This window comes from Coturnix japonica, chromosome 14, assembly GCF_054131305.1.
Source record: "Coturnix japonica strain WE chromosome 14, WE-NBRP24, whole genome shotgun sequence".
Lineage (NCBI taxonomy): Eukaryota > Metazoa > Chordata > Aves > Galliformes > Phasianidae > Coturnix > Coturnix japonica.
The window spans coordinates 4222742-4249650 of NC_140676.1; the positions used below are offsets into that span (position 1 = coordinate 4222742).

At 40.2% G+C, this 26909-nt stretch overlaps 1 long non-coding RNA gene across 11 annotated transcripts; it reads left to right on the forward strand.

Moving 5' to 3' along the window:
- LOC107318847 (uncharacterized) lies at positions 1-13928 on the forward strand. Of its 11 annotated transcripts, XR_014934142.1 has the most exons (10): positions 1-246; positions 2158-2245; positions 2333-2475; positions 3130-3224; positions 3823-3931; positions 4579-4711; positions 8951-9050; positions 10938-11083; positions 12069-12121; positions 13462-13928. It is a non-coding gene; the product is annotated as an uncharacterized LOC107318847 (long non-coding RNA). The 11 variants fall into 11 exon arrangements; XR_014934143.1 differs by lacking the exon at positions 12069-12121; XR_014934144.1 differs by lacking the exon at positions 2333-2475.
- The last annotated feature ends 12981 nt before the right edge of the window (positions 13929-26909 follow it).

Consider the following 26909-nt stretch of genomic DNA (forward strand, 5'->3'; position numbering starts at 1 on the left):
ATGAACTACCACAAGTCAGTGTGCTCACGGGGACTAAACATGTGAAGACAGAGTTGATGGATCTGGAGCCCTGACTGCTGCCCAGCAATGGCGCAGCATGGACTGCTTTCATCCTGGCTGCTCTTCAAAAGTGCTTTGAGCTGCATGAAGACGTAAGAACCAGCACCAAGTGCATGACCAAGTGTTTACTCCTCTTCCAGACTATACCTGAAACATGGTGGGAAGTTTCATTCTGCGCTTTTGCAGGTAGGAGCACTTTGTTCTGGCTCACATCATTCTCTAGGCTCACTCTAGTTTACAGGCTTTACTGTTAGCAATGAGCAAGTCAATGACACTAAAATAATCCATGAAAATCTCTGTCCTCTTCTAGAACTGACATTGTTTTATCATTTTTTTCTCCATTTTTTGGATAAATGCCTTCAGCACAAGGGCATGCTGGCTTACATACCACTTGATAACTGAAAAGAACAAACTGACAAACATTTTTAATATGCTGCTGCTTATCAACATCCCAGTGAATAAAGGCTGAATGATATTTCCCTTTGGTTATTCATATGTGTACATGGATATGCTGATAAATTGCCACATAGTCCAGAGACTGTACAGAAAAAAAATCACCAGATAAAATACAATATTCCTAGTGAAAACCTTTATGGAATATGCTCCCGCCCCAAGCTCCTACTGGGAGATGCACAATAATGCTCCCTGAGACCTGGCAACCCTTCTACGTGAGCATATGGTCTGCTCAGCTCTTGTAGTACCAATGCACAGAGAGCAAACATGCAGCAAAGTCAGAGCAAGCAGAGGACTGCTTAACAGCATGGATTCTGTGGCTACATAAAACTTCCAGTACTTCAGGAATGCGTTCTTTTTCTCTGCTATTGAAGTGAGGGCTGTTTGCAGAAGTAGGAGAGAGCACAGACAATCTCTTTGGGGCGGAGGGAGTTCACAGCCATCTCCTATAAAGCCAGTGCTGCTGTGGAAGGGTCCTGCCTGATGTGTCAGAAGTTGTGTTTTCTGATGGCACTATATTGCCTTCATTACCTTTTTGTCTTTAGATGCTATGTGAGTTGCCCAGAAATTGGAAGTAAGAGAGGGACCTGAAGGTAAAAATCCCACTGCTGATGTAGACTGGTGCAGGGTAAAACAGCAACTACAGTCACTGTGTTTCTGAGGGAGTCAGCAAAGCCAGGCGAGTCAGTGCTAACAAGCAGATCTCGTCCTGCCTCCGCTCCTCGTGCTGGCAGAGCTCTGTGCTGAAATCACTGCAGCAGGGATCGGGCCAGGAATGAGCGGCTGAGTTGCAAAGCAAATTAATTCCTGCCAAAAAAGTTCAGCTATGCTCAGAACTATGTAAAGTGTCTGATTTGAGAAGTGTCAAGTAGCATTTGTGACCAATTATCCAAGATGAAGGGGGCAGAGCTATGTTTATATGTACTAATCTTCAGCCAAAGTTTGAAAACTCCAATTCATGGACACGCATCAGATTTCCTTTCCAGGCTTGGCATTTGCCTGTACACACGCACGCACATTGCTCGGGGATGACAGGAAAACATGATTACGACTTGCAAATAATACAAATAAAAAAAAAAACAGTGAGGGGAGCTGCCATGCAGCAGCAGCATGGTAATTAAGCCTATACAGTGATAAGTGGAAAAAATATCATAGTCTGCTGTATGAGTAAAATAGCTTTATCGGCTGAGCTGAAATATTATGGGTGATGTGTCTGCATTGTTATTTTTCCACAACCTGAGAAGCCTTGGGAAATGATCTACATAAAAGAATACGAACTGAAAGCTGCCTCTGCCATCTTCTGTTTAATTAACACAGGTATACCAGTTTAATGCAATTAATCAAGATAGTAGGGATTAAACAGTAACTCACAGCTGAACACAACAATGTTATCAATTCTATGGTGCGAAAGGGCTGGAAAAAAAATGACTGTGGTGACTAGAAGCACTGTGGGCAAGAACAAGCTGACTGGAGTTTTGGGTGGGTTTCAGAGGTTTATATTGATCTATCAGAATTTAAAAGCTGTTGATTTTTCATGTGGCCAAGCGGTTACCCGCCTTGCCCTTCCCTTTCCCCTCGCAGACCTTCCAGGGTAATCCCCCGAGTAGCAGCAACCCTTAAAGCGATTCCTCTCTCTTCTAACAGGTTCCTGATGCCAAAGGTCTGACCTTACAATGAGCAGCACACGGGGTGAGATCGGGCACTGCGCTGAGTTTCACACACAGCTATTTTGGTAACCAGAACTGTGTAGTCAGGAAAGTACAAGCACAGAGAAGATTTATCAGCATATTAACTCTATCAGTGCTGTGTCCCTATACAGGCTCCTGTGCCTATTTCAGATCATAAATACAGATCTGCAGAAATTTGTTTGCAGGAGAGGCTTAGCCTGTCTTACTACCACACCACTGCCCTTGCTAATGCACATACTGCACAGCTCTGATGCACTGGGACCACCACTGCTGGGTAAGGAGTTGGCTGCATTTTCTGGGATTGGTCTCTTGGCTTAAGAATGTTAAATTGGGCGATAACGAGGAGCAACCATGTCCCTTTTTATGGTGAAGTTGACACTTGCCTTCTAGTAAACAGATGCAGCAATGACCCTCCTCATTTTGCACAGGTCACCAAACAGCCCTGGGATGGGAAAGGTTATTGGCCATTTACCAAACTCTGTTTGACTTGGGTTCATGGGTGAGAGATGAAAGTGCTATACCGCATTACCCATCCCTAGGGCCAGCCTGGCTCCCTAAAGCAGTGTTTTATTTAACAAAGCAACTGCAGGCCTACCAGAATCCAGTAGTTAAAGAAGAGAATCATCTTTTAAAAGATGATAGGTACAATGCTTAATGCTGCAATGGTTACAGGAAGGAAGGAGAACATCTGCTCAGATCAAGCAAGAACTTAACCTGGACTCATGCTGTATTTCTAAAGATCTCAAAATCCCATATTGTTCCAAATTCATTGGCAATGATCAAAATCCACTTTCGCTTTTCTCCCTTCCTGTTCTAGCATGAACCACAAGACATTCAGAAGTTGCATTTGTTGTTTGATGCTATTACATCACTGTGGCAATACTGCGTCTTCTAAGGCAGTTCTGTTTTTCTTCTATTTTCTCCTTAGTTTAATAGCCAATTTCCAGCGAGATCTTGTTGCCTAGATCCTGCCAACAACCAGGGAACAAGCACAAGCCAGCAGAGAAAATGAACGACCAGAAGGTAGGTGAAGACTGATAAATGCAGGCCATTCATGTGACAGGATCTGATTCATTTTCATGCCAGGGAGATTTTTAAATGGGACTTCTCCCAGCGGAGGGCTCACACTGCTCAAGGCCTCCTTCACTATAAAGACAACACATAATTATTCAGGCCTTATGATTACTTTTTATTACTAGTTTCCCAGTCACAGGGAGCAAGGGCAGAGGTGAGCTCAGGACCCAGTTTACTACCATACACTGTACAGACTGTACAGTAGGAGCCCTATAAAAGGTGCTAACTGTCTGCTTTATGGGGACGACAAATGCAGCCAGGCTGAGAGTTGAAGTGGCTGGTCCAAGATTGCAGATCCTATCAGCAGCAAAGCTGAGGACCCAGCCCAAGTCTCTATCCCCAACTCTACTTGTTCAGACACTTTTTACATTTATCTTAAATCACCAAAATGATAAATTGAGTAAGTGCCATGTCCTTTGAAACACTGTTTATTGTATTTACAGAAAATATTTTGTTTACTTGGGCTAACGGAGATTATTAAGTGATAAAGTCATCAGGAAATAAAATAGGCTGGGTGTGACTGAGAAACTTGTGCTGTATTCTGCAGTACCAGGATCCTGTGCCATCCTATACTCTGCTGTCAGGATGGGGTCACAACTGCCATTTGGAGAAGCAACTATCATGGAGGTGTGAACAGAATACGAATACAACTCTGTGTAAGTGAATTTTGGTTCAGTTTTATGCTATGTAAAAAGTCTGTACAGGCTCTTATTCCCAACCTCGTCATGAAAATGCAGTTGACCACTACTTGTTCAATCCCATAATGCATACCTGTGTACCATACCATACCAACAACCCTCTCCATTTACATATTAAAATTATTTTATCAGGTCAGCCCTTTGACATTTTACATTTCTTTTATAAAGGATTCTATAACATACATCAGTTCTGCTATCTCTTTACCTTCTGATTAGTTGGGAGGTTTTCTCAAGGCTATTTTTAACTTATTGTAATCGTTTTCTACTTTCTTATTTGAGTAATAGAAGCTTTCACAAACACACTATGGCCTAAAAACAATTCTCAAAAACCACATGGATACTCATTATCACTTTCTATTTAGTATTTGCAAGTTCTGGGTTACCTTATGCAACCTTTCCACATTACCTAGTGTTATACCCTTTGGTAATTTTGCTCAATTACAGAGGTAGTGATAATGGATAGATGTGTGTTTGTAGGTTTCTTTACAGATGAAATCAATGTAATGTCCTGAAATCTAGTAACTACTCAATACCAGTTTATACGGCCCTCTTTGCTCCTACTGTTGCTGCGAACCAATTTAATTAGTCATTTTGACTTTACTCAGATGCATTCCTTACTGCTGCAACAGCAGTTATACAGGATGTTTGAAACCATGCAGTCATTTCCATTCTGGATTTTGTGAGGATTTATTCTTGCCTGAGTGATGAATCATCCATACAACCCTCTGTGGATTCCAGGTGAGTTACTCACATTAGGTGCTTCCAAGTAATACACAGAAAGGTGCTGAGGAAATGACAAGACTCTGCCCAGCCAGAAAGCCCAGCAAAGGTAGATCAGAGAAAAATGCCCTTGAAATTTATTAGAGGAAGCCCAGGGCCAGAAAGCTTCTGCCTTCAAAAAAGCATAACAAGCAGGGAGGTGGAGTTCTTGCACTACTGACTGACCAATGGCTGCTCCCTGTCCTCAGAAATAGATTGGGAAATAACTGAAAGTACCTGAAGATATCAAAAGGATAATTAAGTTTCATTGTGAGAATAAGAAGGTAATCTGTCTGGACAAATCTAGGGCCTAGTATTGAAAACTGTAGTATCTGAATATATATAAAAAAAGAGTAATTTTGAATAAAGATGTCTATCAGGACTGTAAATTCAGAGAGTAAAAAGAGTAGCCTTGCTTAATAGACCATCTCTCCATCTTCCTCTAACTCATTTTCTTGTTCTACTTCTTCCTTTTGTGTTCTTGCAAAAAACACATGTAAAATCTGATACTGAGAATGCTTTAGCTTCATTTCAACCTTTTCTTCTCAAAAGGTTTTGTTCCACTGGGAAAATTTCACTATCCCAGCCACAGTGGAAGAAGGCTTGCAGAGCCAATTCGCAGACAGCTGTATTTTGAGGGGCACTTCAAAGCAGTCAGGACCCTGCTCTTGTGGAGCTCTCAAAAATGTTTTTCAACTGGCATGAGAAATCACCTGGGACCCAGAGCAGAGCACAGGGAGCATAGGACAGTATTTCCTCTGTGCCTTTTTTGCTGAGCAGAACTGCTGCACTATAAACAAATGTGAGTTTTGCCTCTTTCTTAGATAGCGTGAGTTATGAAAGCCCACTCCAAACATAATGAATGTATAGATCATTTTGACCAGATCATAATCTATGAGTAAATAATGTTCTCTGAAAACATATAGGTGAAATAAAGAACTTGCTACTATTGCTCTATTGGTATCAGGGATTACTGATGAGGCCAGCATAGGTCTGAGTCTCTGTGCTGGTATTTATATACAATGTAGAACTAACGGCAGGGTTTGGCTAACAAATTCCATCCCAGATTGGGATATTCAGGGATTATACAGCTACAAACAGAACCTGAAACTATACAGAATTTATCTGTCTCCAGACTTTATTACAAGCCCCAAACTTAGATTAACCAGCAGACACAAAGCATTTGTTAAAGTCTTCCATTAGGCTCCCCTGGTTTTAGTAGTCATTATTAATGAGGAAATCCCATAGCTGTTTTCAAAAGGAGCAGGACTCTGGTGCACCTAATCTAACACCTATGACTTCACTGCACAGAGTAAGCCTGAGGAAACCATGCTGAGGACCCAATAGCTGGCTGCTATCATGGTCTCTACCACAGGAGAGTTAGTTTTAAAGATGATGGCACTTAAGTGACATCTGTGTGACATGTGCTGTCCTGTCCAGAGAGTGGACTCCATGTATTTTGCCCTGAAACCAGAGAGGAAGTCACTGGGGAAAAAAAAAAAAAGAAAAAAAAAGAAAAAAAAAAAGAAAGAAAGAAACACGAGGGAATAAAAGTACTTTTGAAAGAGAAGAAATCTACATTTCAATGAAAATCCTTTCAAGGCATTTCAAATAAGAGTCTGAGAGAAATAATTACAAAGTTTGGAGAGAAAGAACGTTAGCTTTGATATCTTTTTCTTCTATGAAGCAATTAAAATAAGCAATTTTTCAAATACTAAGCAGAAAATTACTAATGGCTGAACCCAAAAGCTTTCATTTCCTTCTTGGGGCCTTTATTCTTCTAAAAAAAGACAAAAAATGTGAAGGTGGTTTTCCAGATAGATTAATGCATAAAGCAGTCGCTAGTTGGATGTCATAAAAACTACAGCAGCATAGAATAGCTGAGATTAAGAGCTAGATCTAAATCATGCAACAGTCCAGTTAATATCAATGTCTAATTAAGAAATGCATAAGAAGTCTGTAATGTTGATTTGATGGAGAAAAACTCTAATAGGGTTTCTTTTGGAATTTTCCATTTCAATTGCTGTGTAGACTTTTAATGGATGTCCTCTCCAGTCTTTGGTATTAGCAGGAATCATCCTCAAATTAAAACCAGGGCCTAAAATGGAACACAGGTAGACAAATTAGCTTGTCTGGGAAGCAGTCCGGATAGCATGACAGTGTGAGCTCAAGCTGAAATTTTAGTACAAATAAAAGAGAACAAATGTCTCAAATCTAGTGTGGAAACCCTATCTGCTTATCGTTTAAACAATTTTAAACCCTGTAATTTCAAACAATGCAATGTAACCTGTTTCCTCACCTCCCTCAGCCCACCAAAATGTGACAATTCATACTCAGAAAGCCACAGACCATTAAGAATTATTAATTAGCCTTTTTAAATTGTAAGACCTACCATAGCCATGTAGACTTTCTGTAGCCATGCATATTACTGTCACCTAAAGGTGGGATCTTTTTTGGCTTCTAATGGCATTCAGAACACGTGGCTCCCTATCACTATCAACACTGCAATTAGTCTCCTGCGCTTTCCTGGATAACTAACACTCAAACTTTGAGGAAAATGAAACCTATGGCATCTGTCCCAGATTATCCAGGATGTTTGGTCTCTAGGTATGAAAGGAGAACTGGTTTTACATTGTGTGTCACAGATACCCTGAAGTTGTTATGTTACAAGCAGTGTAACTGTTAGCATGCATAAATCCTCACAGCAAAGAGGGAGAAAGCATTGCCCTGGCTTAAAGCAGCAGTGTATTTGTTATCTCCACTTTGTTGTTGACCCAACAAATCCAGGGGGAATTATCTCAAGAATCCAGGAAGACAGCAAACTCGAAATAACCCCTGCGACCTAAGGAGCAAGCACACTGGGGAGTCATTTCTAAGTTCATTAGAGCACATTAAAATACAATACACTGACCACGGTAAAGGCAAAGCATATTATTCCTTCTGCCCACATATTTCTTTCAAGTACTAAATCCATCCAGAGTCCTTTTGGAATCATACCATAAAGCCTTGCCACTTCACTTTACAAACAAAGTGGAAAAGACCAGAGGTAAAAATCAGAACAACAGTGAAAGTTTGGCACTTCCAAATTGCTGTCATTGCCGGAAATGTCACAGTCTAAATCCTTATCTGGCATTTTCCCACTGATCAATGAGGCACAGATGCTTCATATTAAAAAGTGATACCATGGGACTGGGGATGCCCCAAGGATTTTTCTCCTTGAAGAAGGAAGCTATGACATTCTCAGCAAGGCACCCACCCTCTGAATGATGAGGGTCTAATGATGTGACATTGAGCTCATAAGAGGAGTCTGATTTTCCACAAATAATTCCACTTGACTGTATGACTGGGGAACTACCAGGTTTTCAAATTAAAATGAAGCACAGCTTTTGCAGGAGGCTTTCCCTGCAAGCCTGGATTCACGTACTACATAGGAAATGAGAGTATGAAGCTGGCTGCCTTCTGCAAAGAATACACAGTAGAAAAAAATAAACAAACCTTAACTTGTCCAACACACTTGAGAGCCACAAAATTCCCTTAGTGCTTTACTAAAGCAGAGGACAACTTCTTCATAAAACTATCCTTTCAGACATTACTACAGTCATGACCTCACTGCGGTTTCTGGATCCTTTCTGAAAAAATGAAATGAACTAATACACCAGTGATCTCATCAAAGCGTAAAGGACATCTTATACAGGAGGGAAAAGAATATCCGGGGAACCTCAGTCTTCCATCTGCATAAAGACAGTAGAAAAAGGACTGTAACAGTGGAGAGAATGAAAGGCTCAATGCCAGAAATGCATTTTTCTATCTTATAAACAATTAGGATTCACCTTACCTATCACACAAAATATATTTTTAGGTTATAACACAGTGCTGCTACACAAATATACACAACCTTCATTCATTTCTCTGCGATTCTGTGACTCTGTGATAGCTTAATTCTAGCTAAGGACATCTTTCTTCATGTTCGTATAGTTCTGAGGCCAAGGAGTCCTGGGTTATGGGAACTCCCTTCTATTTTGGGGCCCTGGTACCTTCTGGCAGTAATCAGGAGGGCAGACAGGGAGAGATGCTTTGTTTTCTTTGATTTGACTACCTGTGAATGAGTACTGGTAACTGAGAATTCCACTGCATTTTTCAAACTGAGGCTGAAAACAAGAAAATCTGCAAAACCTGAGTACAGCATTCATAATGCAATCTTATCTCTTGCACCCACAGGTGTGCCTCGCTCTGGCCTGAGATCACATGTTAAGCGATGCAATGACAAACCGGTTTCCTCACCCCACAGCTGAATGTCACATGGCTGCCCTGGGTGCTGGTCAGTGTTCTGCCATATCTCCTCTCCTCTAGAAGCATAGTGTGCCAGCACAGCCCTTTTCCCATCCCATCACCATTGCCCACTTCCTGATTGCTGCAGGCCTGGCAGGAGGAGACAAACCGACTCCTTCCTATCTGCAGCACTGCTCAGCCAGGAAAAAGCTATGGGGCTTTACCTGTGGGCAGGAGGCTTCAGAGCAGCCATCTGGTAGACACTGACACAAAACTTCCAGACCTATCAAGCAGGGATGATTTCATCTGATCTAGAAATACCTTTTAGATATCCAAAGACTTCTTTTGTGTGCAAATCTTTGTCAATTGTGTTTGGCCTTTCAATGTCATCAAGATTCTTACAAGGACACTTAGAACACATACATCCAAACATTCATTGCTATATATTGTGCTTCCCTCCTCCTCCTCTAATGTTTTCCTAAAGTTTTTTTTTAGGATAGCAGAAGCAAAATTGATCATCATAATGCAAGTGAGAAAACAGGGAACAGATGACCAGCAATGTAACTGTTTAAATGGAATTTACACCTGCCATTCCCAGAGCAACTTGATTTAAATTAAAAACCAAGTGATTTCAGAAGTCCATTTAATACTGGGAAGGCTATGAGCAGAATGCATAGGTCAGAGCCACGAGATTACATATCTTAAAACAGACACCTCCTTAAAGAGGCTGTTTTAATAAAAACACTTTATGTAATAATCAGAAGAGATGCACCAAGGAGAGGAAGCACCTGCTTTGCAATGAAAGGTTTGATACTGGAAAAGACTCATTAGGTTGAAGGAACTGTACTGTGGCAAACAGCATTGCTTGTATAGATCTTCAAGGAAGTGACTATTTAATTAAGGGGAAGACATCTCAGTTTTCCTCTGAAACTTACACTAGAGATTGAGTACAAAGGTTTGCTGCATTTTATCAGGTGGACTTCATTACCTTCTGGAGTAACAGAAATTGCATTTGTTTCCTTGGGCTGAGGAATACAAGGAAACCCATGAAAAGAAATGGGGAAAAATAGGAGATGCTGATTTTCTTCAGATGAAATACAAAAAAAAATAGGGCTTGAAAAACACGAGCATAGCATGCTCTGGATTTCTGACAGAAGCTCGAAGAAACAGCTTTAAAGAAACATTTCCTAAATGCATGTCTGTTAGTTTATTTTCATTTTGTGTTGCCATGTATAATTATGAGAAACTTACAGAAAACCCATAAGACTCCCAGCTTGTTAGAAGTGCCTTTTCCAAGATTATACTGTAAGCTATTACTTCAGCCCGCTGGGTATCATGTGTAGGCAAGGTGTAAGATTATGCACATGAATATTTCTGTCTACCACTTCTGTGTGCTGAGACAATACCAACTTACATTTTCTTCTGTCATTGGTCCTTATTCTACTGAGGATATTCTTAATTACCAGCAAGACAATTGGGTAATATCATATAAAGCATCACAGCATCATTCCTGCGATGATTTACACCTGCTAAGAGTCTGATTATTGAATTTTAAACCATATAGTAAGCTCAGAAGGTAGTGAATATATATATTTTTTTCTACAGGACACTTTCTATTTTTAATATAACTACTCTCCTTTTCCCAGTTCATAGGCACAATTCTTCTAAAAGACAGAATTTCTGTACACAGAGACACCATTTCTGAACTTCTGAGCACTTCTATAGTAGTTTAAATCAACTCAAGTCTAAACACTGAATTTGACAATGTGGACAAGGGTCATGGAGAGCACATCTCTCCAAGGGGATTTTAAAGAATACAAATAAAAATACAGAAATAAAACCAAGTTCACTGCATTCCTTGCTCCACTTTGAGATGATAGTTTTATATATCTTTGATTTGTATTTATGTATGTATTTATACACTCAACCCTTGCAGGATTATCCCCAAATCTTTGGGAATTATGGAAATTCTGCTGACTCCAGTCTCTGCTTTCCGCTGGATTTTGGAAGATGTTTGGGCAACAGGTTTGCTGAAGATGGAACACTGATGAAATGGGTAATTTTATAAACGCATCGAGGAGGGTAAGTGTCCAACAGAAAAGAACAGAGAACACACAGATGCAGAAATTAGTCTGCTTGAAACAAATAAACCAAGGAACGCCTGCTAAAGAGTCACGATTTTCTTTGTAATTGTTGCCGCACATGGAACACTTTTTTTCTTAAATCATCTACAGAAACTCTGCAGCTGAAGGTGTTTTGATAGCGGTTATGATCAGAACACCACCACTTCTCATATGTGAGATACAACATTGGGAAGGATTTTTTCACTCCTCAAATCACTCTTCTGAGGCTTTATATCAATCTCAAGCAATTTGCCTAGCCATTTCTATGATAAAATAGATGTTTTTATCCATTTAGAAGAGCAATAAAACTAAGGAAAATTCAGGCAGAACATGGTCTTTCTTTAAAGCTCCAACTCAGATAGTGAGAATCTGATTTGTGCTGTATTTCCCTCATGAACTCAACTTTGCGTAGTGCATTAAGTGTTGTAATAATGCAAATCAAATACAAATTTTAATAACTCCTTCCATTAAAATGATCTATTAAAGTTTTAAGAGTCCAACATTTATGAGCATTATTCTAATTGCATGATTTTGCTCGGGGCAGGTTTTACAGATCTGCCTGATCATTGGATATTTGCACATTTAGGATTATTTTAAATTAATTTTTGGAAGAGTTTCAGTCTCAGTAGCAACAGTTGTTTGATACTTGTGTAGATACGCATATGATTCCACATGAGAAAAAAATTTACATACATTTAGAACTCTGGGAAAGGAGGTGGCAGAGGTTTATAGAATGACAAGCGACGTGAAGTATGTTCTGAAGAGGAAAAATGTTTGCTCACTTTAATACAAGGAGCAAAAATTTGTTATGCAATACAGTTAAATGGTGGTATCTCTGCCACAGAGCACCAAAAATATAATCTTATTAAGAAAAGCTTTAGAATTCAATGAGTACAGCTCCTTTGATACCATTAACCCTTCTGGTTTCATGCAACTTCTTGTAGGGTGGATTTCTAATAGAAGGATGCACAATGGAACTCACACACTGGCTAAAAAGGTGGGCAAGCTGTGCAAAGTTTCCTAACATTTTTTATGTTAACAGAAATAAGTTAGATCAGTTCTGGGGATAAAGTTCTGTTGTTCCTTCTCAGAATCCATCCCAAACAAAACCACTGTGAGATATTTGATGATATACACAGTCTGTATCTGGGGGTTTTCACAAAAACTTTATATGGGATAATGCCAAACAGGCAAAAAGGGTTGGAGACAACAAATCAGTTTTCAAGATGCTTCCAAACTAAAAAGAATTTAAAGATAATTCAAAACAATGTAAAGTGTCTCAATAGATGCTCTTCTAAATTATCGTTGGCTTTGAAATATGGATGAAGTATTTCTCAACTAGCTACAAAATGAGAGAAAAATCCAATGTCATTTTCACTAGAGCACAGATTTAGTGAAATACTCACATTCTCATTTTAATAGCTCCTTCATAGAGGAGTTGCACATACTGGAACTCAGGGTTTGGGTTTCTTTCCAAGTGTGATGCTTACACACAGTAAGTGATGACTTATTTTTATTAGACACTGTCATCTACATTTCAAGATAAATACCTGGAGGTGATCCAGCTTCCACACAGGCGATAATCTTTTTTTCTTCCTTATAGAATAGAACCCTAGAATCCTTTGAATTGGAAAGGACCCTTAATGGCCATCTAGTCCAACTTGCATGCAATGAAAAGGGACATCTGCAACCCGATCAGGGGGCCCTGAGCTCAGTCCAGCCTGACCCTGAGTGGCTCCAAGGACAGGGCATCATTTTTCTTACACTGCCACAAGCAGGACAGGAAGTCTGAGCAGGGAATTTCAGCCACTTTTAGTTCACAGACTAACATGTTAAAACAAAAATGATGATTAACTCTTAAGTAATTTAGAAGCGAGCTATGCAATGTGAAAGAGCCTTAGATGCCAGGAAGGGTTAGGCTTTGGGCAGGGGACAGGGCAGATGACACAGGGATGGTGTGCACAGCCATACCATGCAATGATAATGGTGTGGGGCAGGAATATCCCAAGGTGTCTGCCCAATTTGTTAGGAATTTCGCCTCTGAACTATTACCTCCAGGTCTCTCCAAAGCACCCTCGGTCCTTTTATCTCTGAGCTATCTCAGAGTTTACTGCCTGCCTATTGCCTTAGCTGAACTACACTAATAGTGAACTAATTACATATGAACATTCTAATTTGCTTTATGTCTTTCTCAAATAGCCACGCGTGTGCAGGCATGCACACAAGTAAACTTTCGCTCATGCTATAAAATTGCAGCATGATGTAGAATCAGTACACCAGCCCAAGCATTACAAAACATTGCATGCTCACTGCCCATCTACTGCTTGTCCCTATCAGGCCACCACCAGTGCTTGTCATTCCTGATCTGCAACATCACCTGCTGCTCCGGACCAGAAAAGGGAGCAAAGAAGAGAAATACGTGTTTGTCATTGAACTGAACTGAGAAGAAGGAAGACGAGAACGATAAGATCATCGCCTGCAGCACTTTGTTTATGAGAACATCCTTCCAGTGATATATGCCTGCACCAGGTGAAAGTATTGTGTCACCCCTAACATATTTTAAATGCCAGGGCTGTCATGCAAGAAGACAATGATGAACAAGTTTAAACAGAATATGGTATTGTAGCCATGTGCAGTGTTACCTTTAAAAGGTCTGTATCAGTAGCATTTCTTAACAAAGCATTTCCGAACTGTTACATTCCCTTACAGAACATCTTTCACACACTCAATGAAATTATTTCTACTGTAGATGAACCATATGTAACAATGTATATATATTAAACATAAACTAGGACGTTTTTTCATGCAAGTTTTCCAGGCTATTTCACATGACTTCCCAACCACACTATCTGATCTTCTCCTAACTCCTCTCCTAACTCCTTGGGTAACAGTTTAGGGACTACACCTCACTTGGCAAATAGGTAAATAAAGGGACATTCACAGTGTGCTATGAAAAGCAGAAACCTGCCCCAGGTTATACTGCAGGCCAGAGGTTTGTTTGGTTGAGCTCTGGTGTGTTCCTGTGAGTTGAATGCCCATTAACCAGCTGCTGGAGCTCCCAGACTGCATCAGCTAGTTTAATTTCACACAAAAGGACTTGCATGCTGTGGAGCACAGAATGCAGGGTCAGCTGGAGATTTCATTTAAAATACACTCCAGTCCCAAAACAAAATACTACTTGAGAAACACCTCTTGTCACAAAGCAGGTATGCACAGAACTATCGGCACATGGCAGTTTTCTTCCCAGATAAATATCTCAAGCTTAACTGCATGAACACCATCACTGTGCTACGAGGCCATTGCACAACATGACTCATTTTCCCAGACTGACAGTTCAGAGACTCTTGGGAACACCAGCATCCAACACACAATACTGAACACATGCATGACCATATCCACCTCAGATTCAGATGAAGGAGCTTTAACCACCTATGTCTCATGGAAGGAAGGCAACCATGACATCAGAGTTTGCCATCTTTGAGGTCAAAGCTGTTCTGTGAGCCATCCAAGACAGTACTAATTTACAGGAGAAGGGCATTCCTGATTGCCTGAAAAGTGCCCTCAAAGCTGGGATTCCTTCAGCACTGACTGACTGAGGGGGTCCTGCGTGGGCCTGTATAACCTGTTCAACACCTTCCCATTAGTTTTCCTTTCTGTAGAATGGAGACACCTGATTTTTTTTACTCACAAGGTTATTAGAAGGACTTTCCAATTAAGGTTCTTTACAAATGAAAGTGTCTTGTGAACAGTATTTAATCATCTGGCTAAAAACAGCCTCCAGTTTCTTCAGGCAGATCCTCAGTTTTCATGGGGACTGGTCAAGGTGTTCAGTTTACGTAAGGCTGCAGGGTCTTACGCTGCATCTTTAAGACATAGTTTACTTCTGAATCAGTAAACGTACTAGACAAAGCAGCCATTATTTATGCATTCCTGCATACATGGCAAGGTGAAAATAATAGAATAAACATCATATACTTCATTATGATATCGGTTTACACTTCCAGGGTACACAAAAAGAGGCCATTTCATCAAGCTAATTGCCTGAAAGTAAAAGAGAGAACTTTAGCTATTAGTCTATTATGGGGCTTTTTTCTTAATCACAAATAGGGGCCGTGTGTCCCCAGGGGGATGTGTATTCTAATTTACAATTGAACTACAGATCAGAGCAATCAATCTTGTGCAGCACTTTTACAGTGTAATTGCTGCAACATAACAAATAAAAAAAAAGCAGCCTAAGTCGAGTTTCAGCTTGAGGTGGAGATATTTACCAGGCATTGGGTCGGGGTGGGAGGGAAGCAGAGGCACCACAGCCATGAATATGCAATGAGGGCTCATTAGTGCCCCAGTGTTGCCATGACGAATGGCATTATCCCCAGCCTGGTGCAGCCTAAACATGAATTTTATAACGATCCATTTATCATGTCTTGTCATGGGGTTCTTTACTGTACTTTCTACTGGCTCTCACACCTTCCTCCATTATCACCTCAGAATTCCTTTTGTTATTTTGTCTTTTTGGTAATGAAGCCCAACTTATAAGAGAAGATGACTGCAAACAGCAGTTTGCTGGTGTGCCAGAGCAACTTAAGGCTTCCTCAGCTGGAGACCCACTGCCAAATGCTTAGGTGGTCTTCAGCCCACTTAGCAGGGGATAAGTATCCTCGTTGTCACAAATATCTGCAATCTTGTCAGTTGACTCAGCAGAAAGGTCTTAGATTGACCGAGCATCAAGACAACTATCTTTCCATTCTGGCAGATGTGATGGATGAATCTGTTTTGTTGACCTAGGTCTGTCTAAAAGTGCTCTTCCTCAGCCCATGCCAGTGATGTGTGCAGTGTAAAAATCCAACCTTTGCCTCTACATTGACACAGGTACTTAACCAGGTAAATAGACAAAAACTGCATTCTGCCTAACTCCTGTTAAACTGGAAAAAATACTGGATGCAAAACTGAAGCGGCAGAAAAAGCATTTCCTCTCCAGGAGCAAGAGCTAATAACCAACTCAATAGGAAAACAAAATTACCAATAAGTAATTAGTGTGTCTGGCTTGAGCTCATTTTTGGTCACTGCACGTTGTCTGTTTTACCGCTGTCCCTTTGGCCTACCCGATTCCACATTTAATATACTACTGCTTATAAAGAAATCCCTGCGGCTCTGGAGGCTGAATTGCCATGCCGGGGTAGGGCCTGCTTTCCAGTATATAGAAGATTTCATTTCCCAAGTTACAAATCTGACATCTCATGGCCAAATCCATGCCAGTTTATTTCTGGGAAGTCTGTCCTCATTATTTACCCCAAATAGTTTCACTGTCAGTATGCCTTTTTTCCAGTATGAAGTGACTGCAGCATCTGAAAGTATCAAGCCTCTCTTTGTTGGATTTTACACTTTTGCTATTACAAGAATTTGTCTTTGGGGACAGAAAAATCAAGCAACTTATTTCCAGCTATTACTTGGATAGGACTTCATGTTCTTAAACAAGTTGTGAGCTCCCATGATCTCCGAAAACAACTCTCCCGAGATCTCACATCAGGGTAGTCCTACAGTTCTTTCATTACTCTACTGGATGTTTGAAAATATTAAAAGGCATCGAACATCCCAGTCCAGCAATTTATAGACTCGGAGTCTGGTGCTGTAGCCCTCAAAGCCTCTATTTCTTCCACAAAATCTGCACTTTGCTATTACCGTCACCAAGACAGGCATGTGTTTCACTAGAGGAGCAGTTTGTCAAAGCAACAGTCCATTACCCAGAGATTCATCACAGGTTCTCACTTCAGCACACAATGGGAGAGAGCCTGCATGCCAGAACCTAAGGGGGGAAGGAAAGCTTCCTTGCAACGAGGTGCATGAGGTATGAGGCACACTGATTTAACTCAGGCATAGCTGATTAGGGCAGCAAATGCTGATGCGTTTGTGATATCCCTTCTTTTTTTTTGCCTGCCAGGAAGGTCAAACTGCCATACCTGACTACAGAGCCACTATCCACAGCTTATAAGATGCAGTAAGCAAATGGCCACGTTAGTTGGACTTAGTGATTTGTAGTCCCACACAGTGAGTTTTTTTTCTATTACTTTATATCAATAGCTGGGGGTCCATCAGGGAAAAAATACTCATCTTTCTCCTGCTATCAAAAAGACAGATATTAAAACAAAGATTATTAAAGGCCAGCCAATGCAGATGACATCTATATCTATGTCACTGTAACACCCCGTGCCACTACAATCACATTGTAGATTTCTAGGTTGAGATCAACAACCATATGGAGGGCAGCTGCCTGAGACAGAACAGCATTTACTGCTCCTCAGTCAATCTACAAATGGCAATAATTAAAATAAAATTCCAATCCTCAAAATATTAAGTCCTTGGTTCTAAACCAACAGGCCTCAGATTATAGGAAACACCCAAATTTCGTGTGGAAAAAAGCCTCTGTCACATGAATCCAGATCCCAATATAAATATCAAGTGTGAGATCTTTTGAAGAGAAATGAAAAAAAAAATAGGCAATATTTTTAAAATGGAAGATAAGCACATAGTCTGGGACTAATTGTTTATCCAGAATTCAAGGGAAGCTTAATAACTGACTGCCTTAGAATCAGAAGCTGTCTGTGAGCAAACTCACTGGAAAGTACTGCACCATCTTAATGCAATCAAACCCTACCCACAAAAATATGCATACTTACATCCAACAGTTTGCTACATTTACAGACAGAATTCATAGGATGCAAGAAAATATAGAAAAGAACTGCAGGTGTGATTGCTATATAATGGTGTTCAGTATCTGTTCGATTGACATATTCACAAGAAAAACGAAAAAAAAAAATCAGATACTATTTCCCCGTATAAAGTAGCATATTTAAAGGCACTGGATAAAATGCACGCTTGGAATGAGTTTTGTATTCTGTAATTTGAACATCTAGGCAGTGCCAGGAACACATCCCACCATGCCTGCAAAGACTACCAGTTGTATTACATAAACCTGAGCAGCCTTTTATTTTTGCTACCTTTTTTCTGTGTAGAAATCTCTCCCTTCTGTCTTAATTGTATTTCAAAAGTGGCCAAGTAATGTTTTCCCCACTGTTCTCCCTCCAAGGCTTAGCTTTAGGCACCCTAATAAATGAACAATCTTTTCCCTGGTTCTATTTCAGTTTTGTCTTTAAGCTCTGTCTTTCCTTATCTGGAGCCAATGACTCTCTGCTTTCCACTTTTAAACAAACAAACAAAATGTCCTTCTCCACTGTCCTCCTCTTATCCCGCCACTTTCTTTAATGACATCTTCAGTCATTAATGAGTTAATAAAAATCTCAAAGTCATCTGGGAATAGATAAGGGGAAAGAAAGAGGAGTATTGTACACATAATGACAGGCTCCCTGCTGGCCCTAAGATGTCATGGGTCAGCCATGTTAAGAATGTGTGTGCCCAATCATCTGCTGATTTTTATCAGCAAGGCCTCAAGCAGAATCTGACACGGCCAGTTTGGGAGTTACAATGAATAAACAATGACTTCTTGGATTGTTGGTGGCTGTATGATAGAGTGAGAGGGTTTATATATACTAAAACATGATGACATTAGCAATCAATATACCAATTACTGGACAAGTTATTGGACGAAGAATGCACATGTCTTGAGCTTTGTGCACTTTGAACATGCTACCAGTGATGGAGACCACAAATAATGGTGCTTAACCCTTCCCAAGCTAAATATGCTATTTCTTGACAATGCCTACAAGTTTGATTGCATAGGGAGAAAAACAACAACAAACAACTGGTCGTGATTCAGCATAGTAAGTCCTTCAGATAGAAGACACGAGCTTGATAAATTTATTTTTCATTAGGACTTAAAGAAAGGAATAGATTTTTCAAGTGAGCCTTTGGATGCTTGAACAACAGATAATTTAAATCGTTCCCCATAAAATTTCAGAGGAAATTAATTTCTTTTCACCCAAGCACCACTAGCACACCACAAACTTCATCACTGAGAAGTTAGAACACATCTTTATAGGATCATTTAGACAAATACCCCAACACGCTTCACTTGCTTACTCCACAATAGAGGAAGACAGAACTCTAAGATACCACTTTTATTCCTGTGCTACCAGAAATACATTTCTGCATCTGTTCAATGTCATTTTTTTGCTCTCTTTAGAAAGCTCAAAATATTCAGTGTTTACAAGTTTATCTTCTATTATTCTGGAAGTGATTGTGAAGATTCAATGTCAGCTTCATAATTGAAACCAGAATGAAATGTGGTTAAGTCAGTCACCTCATTCAATGCACAAATGCAGAAGACAACTGACATGGAGACTGAAGACGAGGACAAAGCTGCCACATCTGGGGCTCAGCAGAAGCACTGGGCTAAGTGGTGTCATCTCTCCGTTCAGAGAGACAAGTATACATTCCAATGGAAAACTCATGGGCTTTGCCTTGAGATGAATCATTAAAATGATGTGGGAAAGATTTTAAGATGGTTCTCCTTTTCTGTATAGCATTACAAATGACAGCTTTTACTGAGATCTGGGAAACAGAGCTGAGGAGGCAGCAATGCCACATGCAATTCGACTTTTGCTCAGGTGAGAGCAAAAGACAAGGCATAAACATACAGCGACTGTGTCTCCTAGGGAATCGGACAACCGTAGAAATTGTGCAAGAAAACCCAAAATGTTCTATGTACTTTGTGTAGATGAGAGGCTAAATAAAATCTTAAGATGCATTTCTTACAGACTGCTCTTGTAATGCAAAGCTAAAGCGTTGGTCTAAATTACAATCATATCTGCTCCAGCTTCCGAGCACTAAGCACCTCTCAGAGCTGTGTTGGACTGTAATGGCAGAGGGATCAGTCCCAGACATAGGGGAAAAATAGATGAGACCACATCTGGTTTTAACTGCTGCAGTTATGAAATGCTCAGCTGCATCCTCTCAAATGGCTCTTCCCATTAAGTTCATGAAAAGTTTGGAAGTGAATTTGTCCAGCACGTCTGATATGAATAACAAAATGCTTTTAAATGTAAATGTTTCATAAAATAGCACCATTATCATACATTACAGTGAGTACAGTTGAAAAAACTCAATCCCTCCTCCGTAATTTACAATTAACTTTTTGCCTCAAGGTAACAGCTACATTCACAAAAATAATGGTAATAGATTGACCTTGTTATGAATGGATAACAAGCTGGAAACAATATAGTTTGTCACAGAGCATTAACTGTTACTGTTGAAATTGTAAATAATGCGTAGAGAACATACAATGTAAATGGCTCCCCTTAAAAATATTAATTATGTCGATTAAACACTTGATGCATAATGGATTACTCGGAAATCTACTTAAGTCCATGTCAAACTGAATACACCACTGCCTAAGATCCTTTTCTGCCCTGACTGCTCATTGTGAACCTAGCATTTACAATGGAATATAGCCTTAAATAAAAGATATTTGGCCAATTTTTGTTGTTGGGATTGCTTGCATGCTTTTTCACCAAGTGCAGCATCAGAATATTCGACTGCCTAGAGACGCTAGGCTCTTTGGAGATGCTTTTAGGTTGTTTTGGAAGCTAATGAATAGAAACCCTCATCCAACAGTACAGGCCACTCACTGAAGGATCTCTATGGAATTCAGAGCACACCACTGGCTTTTATGCCACTTCGTAATCACTGGTAATGGGACAGAAGAATACAGATAAGTTTTTACACCTGACTGGTTTCTCACACAAAAGTGGTGTAACTCATCACCCAGAAGGAAGCAAAAGCTTTGAGGGCTGAAGCTACTCAGCTGATGTGTGCTTTGTGCCTCCTTCAGAGCCAGGGTTGCAGTCATCTGGGAGGAGATTGCTATCACATGGCTATAGAGAGCAATCCAAAAACTGGTACATAACACACGGCACAGAAAAGATTAGACTTTTCTGCCAGTGCCCTGGGACCACTAATTCACTAACAGGAGACTAAACCATATTTTTGAGCTTTCCAACCACAGTAAGTACTCCTCAGCTGTGGCTCAGTGCTGGACTTAACAGCACAATACTTCACTGTTCTGGCTAATTACCATGTATAGACTGTTGCATTATAAAGGAGGGATTCCCGCTAGATTATCCACATAGAGAAAGTGATATTAAAATGACAAGCCACCAAAAGGTCAAATAACCAGTTGCCAGAAGTTAGAATAACTAGACTGTGGAGCAGCAATATCTGGGGAGCTGGCATGTGTCCCAGGACTCGTTGTCATACAAATGGAAGAAAAGACAGCTGGAATCTTTCTGGATTGACTGTTATTTTCTCTGAGCATAGTGTAAATCTGTCACTTTGGTTTTTCAACCAAACGCCTCAATTGGGAGTTCAGAAACTGATACAGTAAAATATAAAGTTTCTTTATACATCATTTTTCCATGTGTGAGCTTCAGCTACTTTAAGTTTTATCCTTTGGTAACAAGGACTGTTCAGGTTGTAAGCATAAAGAGTCTGATTAAAGTTAGGTCTCTTCAGTATGCCTGTAAACCAAGCAAATGCTTATAGCCACACTTACCAAGAGGTATGTTCTCCTGTCTTAGGAGGAAAAGCCACTGCATATGTGCAACTGAGCACACACCTCTTTCCCCATAATGGGGACAAAATCCCAGCACATGTCTAGTTGGTAGGGAACACTCAGGTTTCCCTCTGCTCCCTGCTTTTCTCTAGGCAGCTCTTGTTTCACCTTCAGTTAAAGTTTAGCTGTTTGTTATATGTTTGGTGCCATCTCTTTAAAGATGTACATCTGAATGGGCAAGAAAGTGAGAGATTAGCAATGGGCAGAGGTCAAGTCTGTCAAGACTTTAAGCATGTCATTGGTTGTAAAAGAGATTACATTACTGGCAGCTCTTTGCCAGATCAGTACTTCGATGCCAAATGTTAATCCTTGCTGGGGACACGATGGCTTGTAAATGTTATAGGAGAACGTAGCTTTTCCTGTAGAAAACAGGCATTTATGGTTAAAACATGGATTATTTTCTCATGCTTATGTTTGCATTTCATGCCATATCATTCTAGCTTGCTATGAACTTTGCTTCAAGTATCTGTATGTATTCAAGTACATTTAATCTCTTCAGATCTTCATTTCTTTAACTAAGGGGACCATGATGGAGTTCTTAAAACTCTAGGAAGCAGAAGAGCTAGAGCTGAGTCTTAGGCTTTGCAAACTAGGCAAAGCCTGCTCGCTTGCTGAACCTGAGCTTTTACATCTATAAAATGGAGCTGTATGTGAAAAGGATCTGGTAAGATTTATGATTGCTGGAAGGGCAGTATTTACCAGATTTATAATAGCAACTAGCCTTTTCTAGTCTCCTGCTATAACTAGTATGTTTAATATCTGACTTTACAAGTAACATCCTTTCCTACAATTACACAGGTTTAGGCAAGCTGAAGTTTCTAAGTCAGACTTTTATACCAGGACAGCCAAGGCACAAGTCCATACAAGAATTTAGAATAACAACAGCCTCAATTGACCAGAAGTTCATTCTACAGCAGACCAAGAGCATAACTCTGGGTGTAACCAGCAGCTGCTAAGATGTACAGGACACCATATGAGAGTAAGATAGTCAGGAAAACACACTGCATCACATTCTGTAGCAGCTGACTATGCTTGTACAGCTATACCTCAATGCTCAGCCTGCAGAAAGTTATCTGTTTACAGGACACCAAATGAAAAAGAATTGTAGCAGGTACAAGAGCAAGTTGTGTTCCTACCTGCTTTTGACATCTTGAGATCCTCAGCATACATGCCTCAGTTTCTTACTCACCTTTTGGGAGATGAGGAAAAACCAAAACCACCAGTGCCTCCCCTGCTTGTGAGTTCAGGAGCAAAGGAGACTGTATACCTTCCCACGTAGATTTGATAACAGAGTATATAAAGAAAACCCAATCAATTCAGCCTAAGGAAACCTGAGCTTCTTTGATTTCATGCCGCATACACTTAGTGCCCATAAAATTATAAAATTCTAGTAGAGGGGAATTCAACATTTTTTTCCAGCAGTAATAGGTATTAAATTATGTTAGTTTAGTTTTGTTATGCAGATTATTTTTTTCTTTCACTTGTACTCTTTGAAATGTTTTGAATTAAAATAGCTTACTCAAGGTCACTGAAGGCATATGGTCCTGCTCAAAACTTTAAACAAAACATTAGTTTTTACAACCTTTTGTAATTTGGTATTGTATACAACATAGTTATAGACGAGTTTCTGTAATCTTTGCAGTGGGTGACAGAAATATGAGAGTCAAATTTATAAGCCATTTAGTGAAGCATTTAATCAATTTCATGCATAGGAAATAACACCAATTGCTTTGCTTTATCAATCTTGCTTTCTCAGAGACCTGCAGTCACCCCAACCTAAAAACACTCGAGTGTGTGGGGGGGAACCATATGCAGAAGTCTAATGCTGTACACAAAACATCAGGGACTTCAGAGGGCTGCTTAAGCTTACTTGCCAGCATCAATAAGGCTTCTTGAAGCTATTAATATATTTCAGAAAGAAAGCAGAAAGCTTAATATACATAGGGAGTTAGAAGGCCTCTTTGTACAGTTATTCATTAAGCACTCTCTGCTTAGAATGCCTTTTACTCCGTCTAGAGTTATGCAGATTAAATTTGCTTCTAATACTAAAATATTTCTGTATGCTGCCTCTAATCACTTACAAACACTTTAAAAAAAACATCCTTTCTCCAGAAGTCCTCACGTTTCCAATAAAACATCAGTGGCAAATATCATCTGACAGACTGAGAGAGACACTACTCAAGACAACATTGCTCACTACAGCCTTCATAAAAAAAACAACATGTTGAGGTTCAGACTGCCTTCAACCACATAAGAATTAAAAATCACACTTACCCATGGCTGTAACCTGGGGTCTGGTTCGGAGTTTATCTTGCAGGAAACAGGACTGAAGGGTTGGAATGGCTCCTCTTCTGGTCTTCATACCATCACTCTGGGTGGCATACTGGTGTCTTGGCATGAGATGAGCAGAAGGAAACGACACTCCTCACACCTTCTGCAAGGCACCTCATGGACTGGAAGATCCTCAGCAATGCCATGGAGATGGAGCAGCACCAGCATATTGGTGTATGCCAAATACCACCATTAAGTTATTACTCTTTCAACAGAAAAATAGCCAACCACACTTTGCCTGTCCTGTATCTGAAAACCTTCACTGGATTAAGAGGTAGGGCTAAAAAGGCTATTTTAGAGCACACTTTTCTTTCTTGTGTACAACAGCTAGTACAATACCCCAAGCAGAGTTGTACAGTGACTTTTTTTCCTAAGTGAAGAATTCCTGAAGGAGCAAAAAGGCAATCTCTCTGATAATCATCAGCTGCTCAACTATATTAAATTTAGACAAGGCTACAATAGTGCCAGAGTTGTCCCCTGCCCTCTAAAATTAGAACTGAAAGAATGGCAGGCATAGTGCTAAATATATAACTCATTTAAAAATAATGTGCTCTCAGGCTTTCCTAATGCTTGAAAAACTGATCACCATAAATCCCTACAGATGTGCTTGTAGCCTGCCTGCCTCCATCAGCCCCAAACACGTTCCTGTGGGATAGGGCCTTTAGGAACATCCTCTTTCCTCTGCAGTGTACAGGAAAGAGAAAGCAGTAAAGGATCTTTGCAGTTAAACAACTCACTGCCCATTTATCTGAGAAGACAAAAATGTAACCTGCCCTCCACCTCCTATATAGAAGAGGGGTAAAAATAAACCAAAGAGAAATAAACATTTAATATATCTTCTCAGACCTGGCAGATTGGAGAAAGGCCTGCTGGTTGAGACCCTTAGAAGCAGTAGTTTCAACCCTGTAAGCTACAGGGAAATAAGCAAATTAAGATGCCTCATCCCTATTTCTGTTCCTTAAAACTCCCAAAGTTTAGCTTTAATAACTTCAGAACAACCAGAAGCAGGACAGATGAACAGCAGATCTGTGGAGAGGCTGAGGTACAGAACACCCTTACTTCCAAGTTCAGAGCAGCTCCTACCCATTAAAAACAAAATAAAAACAATAAAAATACTTCCATTTTCCTTTCCAGCTTCATTTTAACAGCATAAAAAAGTACCCTTAAAAAGAATCCATATATATATATGTACGTAAGAAAGCAGGAGTAGGTTGAGGCCTTCACTGAGTTTATAGCCAGCCGTGGCCTGTGGTGCGAATTGGCCCAATGGAATGCTGGGAGCTTAATAGACTGAGCAGCCTCCATCTTGGAGAAGCGTGGTTTTTGATTTGCCATCTGTTTTTCCTTCTCAGTTAATTTGGTTATTAGAGAGGCTGTAGCAGATGTTAAGCCATTGAGAAGAGTGATCTGAGGAAGCGGAGAGGTTTTTGTGGAGGAATCTTAGTGTCCTTTACCTGTGTGGTGTGGCTCCAGGAAGGCAATGAGATTAAACCCATGCTTTGTAAAGCTCAGACGTCTCTTAACTGCAAAAATAAGACCCGCTGGTCATGCATGAAGCAAGGCTGCTGCTCTTAGAGGTACTTCTGCTTTTTTGCTTAAAAAAACCCAACAACAAAAAACTGGCCAGGATTTGTTTTGCTTTTAGCTGCCCCTTCTTTCTATCTTGGGGGAGCCGGAGAGGCCTCTGCACTGTTCCTTTGGCCTCCATGGGCTTGTCAGGTGCCTGGAATGGGGTCTGGACTTGATCTGCTGCAAATACAAAAGTTTGTTACTGATGCAAACAGGTCGTATTACACTATTCTTGTACCTTAAATAAATCAAGAAAGGTGTAAATGTGTTAGTTGTGAACTTATTTCTCCCTTGGGCTGCTTCCATGAGATGTTTCATTCTCTTCCTTTTTCACCCCCCTCACTCCTGCTTTTGCTGCATTGAATGGCATCAGCTTATTGAAGGATTTTCTGAAAATAGCAGTATTGGAAAGGCATGTTCTCTGCTCATCTGGAATATTCTAGGAGGAATTAACTCCCTTAATTCTTCACTCCATAAATTTGGGGTTCCCTTTCTAGTTTTATTGTGGAGATATGTTAAGGCAATAACAAGTATAAGTAAAAGAAGCTGTAAGGTTTGGCTTTATTTTTCAGGAATTTGGCGTGTGGATCCAGCAATATGCAGGCAGTGCTGGGCTCCTGCCTGGGGCTGGTGGCCATTTGCACATGGGACGTCTTGATTGGTGTTGGGGACCTGCAGCCGACTGATGCTCTCAAGGTACAGTCTGAAACTTAGCTGGCAGAAAAAGCCATTTTATCCTACTACTTTTAATCCTCTCTGTTGACAAGGAAATAGTGGTTTGGGTTTGTTCCTTTTCTTTGCTTATGTGTGTGAAAAATTAAGGCATTATTCCAGCAATAAGATTTAGCACTGTCAGTGGGCTGTTTCTGGAGAACCTTGTGTTTCTGATAATTCTGTTCACAATATGGTTCCTTTGCTGCTCCCAGGAGCTGTTTGTTGCTTTGTGGACTCTTCTGGGCTTGTTCTGGAGTTGTTGGATTTTCACCAGTGAAAGTAAACTAGAGTAAAAGAAATGCCACTGTCTACTCAGTCTCCAAAGGTTGTTTTCTTGAACCAGAATAGACACAACAATTTGAAAACCTCAGTCAAAGATTGGTTGTGTTTTGGCTTTTTTTTTTGGCTGTTTAAAAATCACAATATTTTATAGATGTAAGTTACAAATGGAAAAGAAGAGGGCTAGTCCCAATATTATCTTTATCTTCTAGACATAAATAACAAACAACTCTTGTGATCAAAATTTACTGCGATTGTAATAGGTTTTGGCATCGTTTATGTATCACAGGGAATGTTAACATAATGTTGACTTTCAGGACTGAGGCCA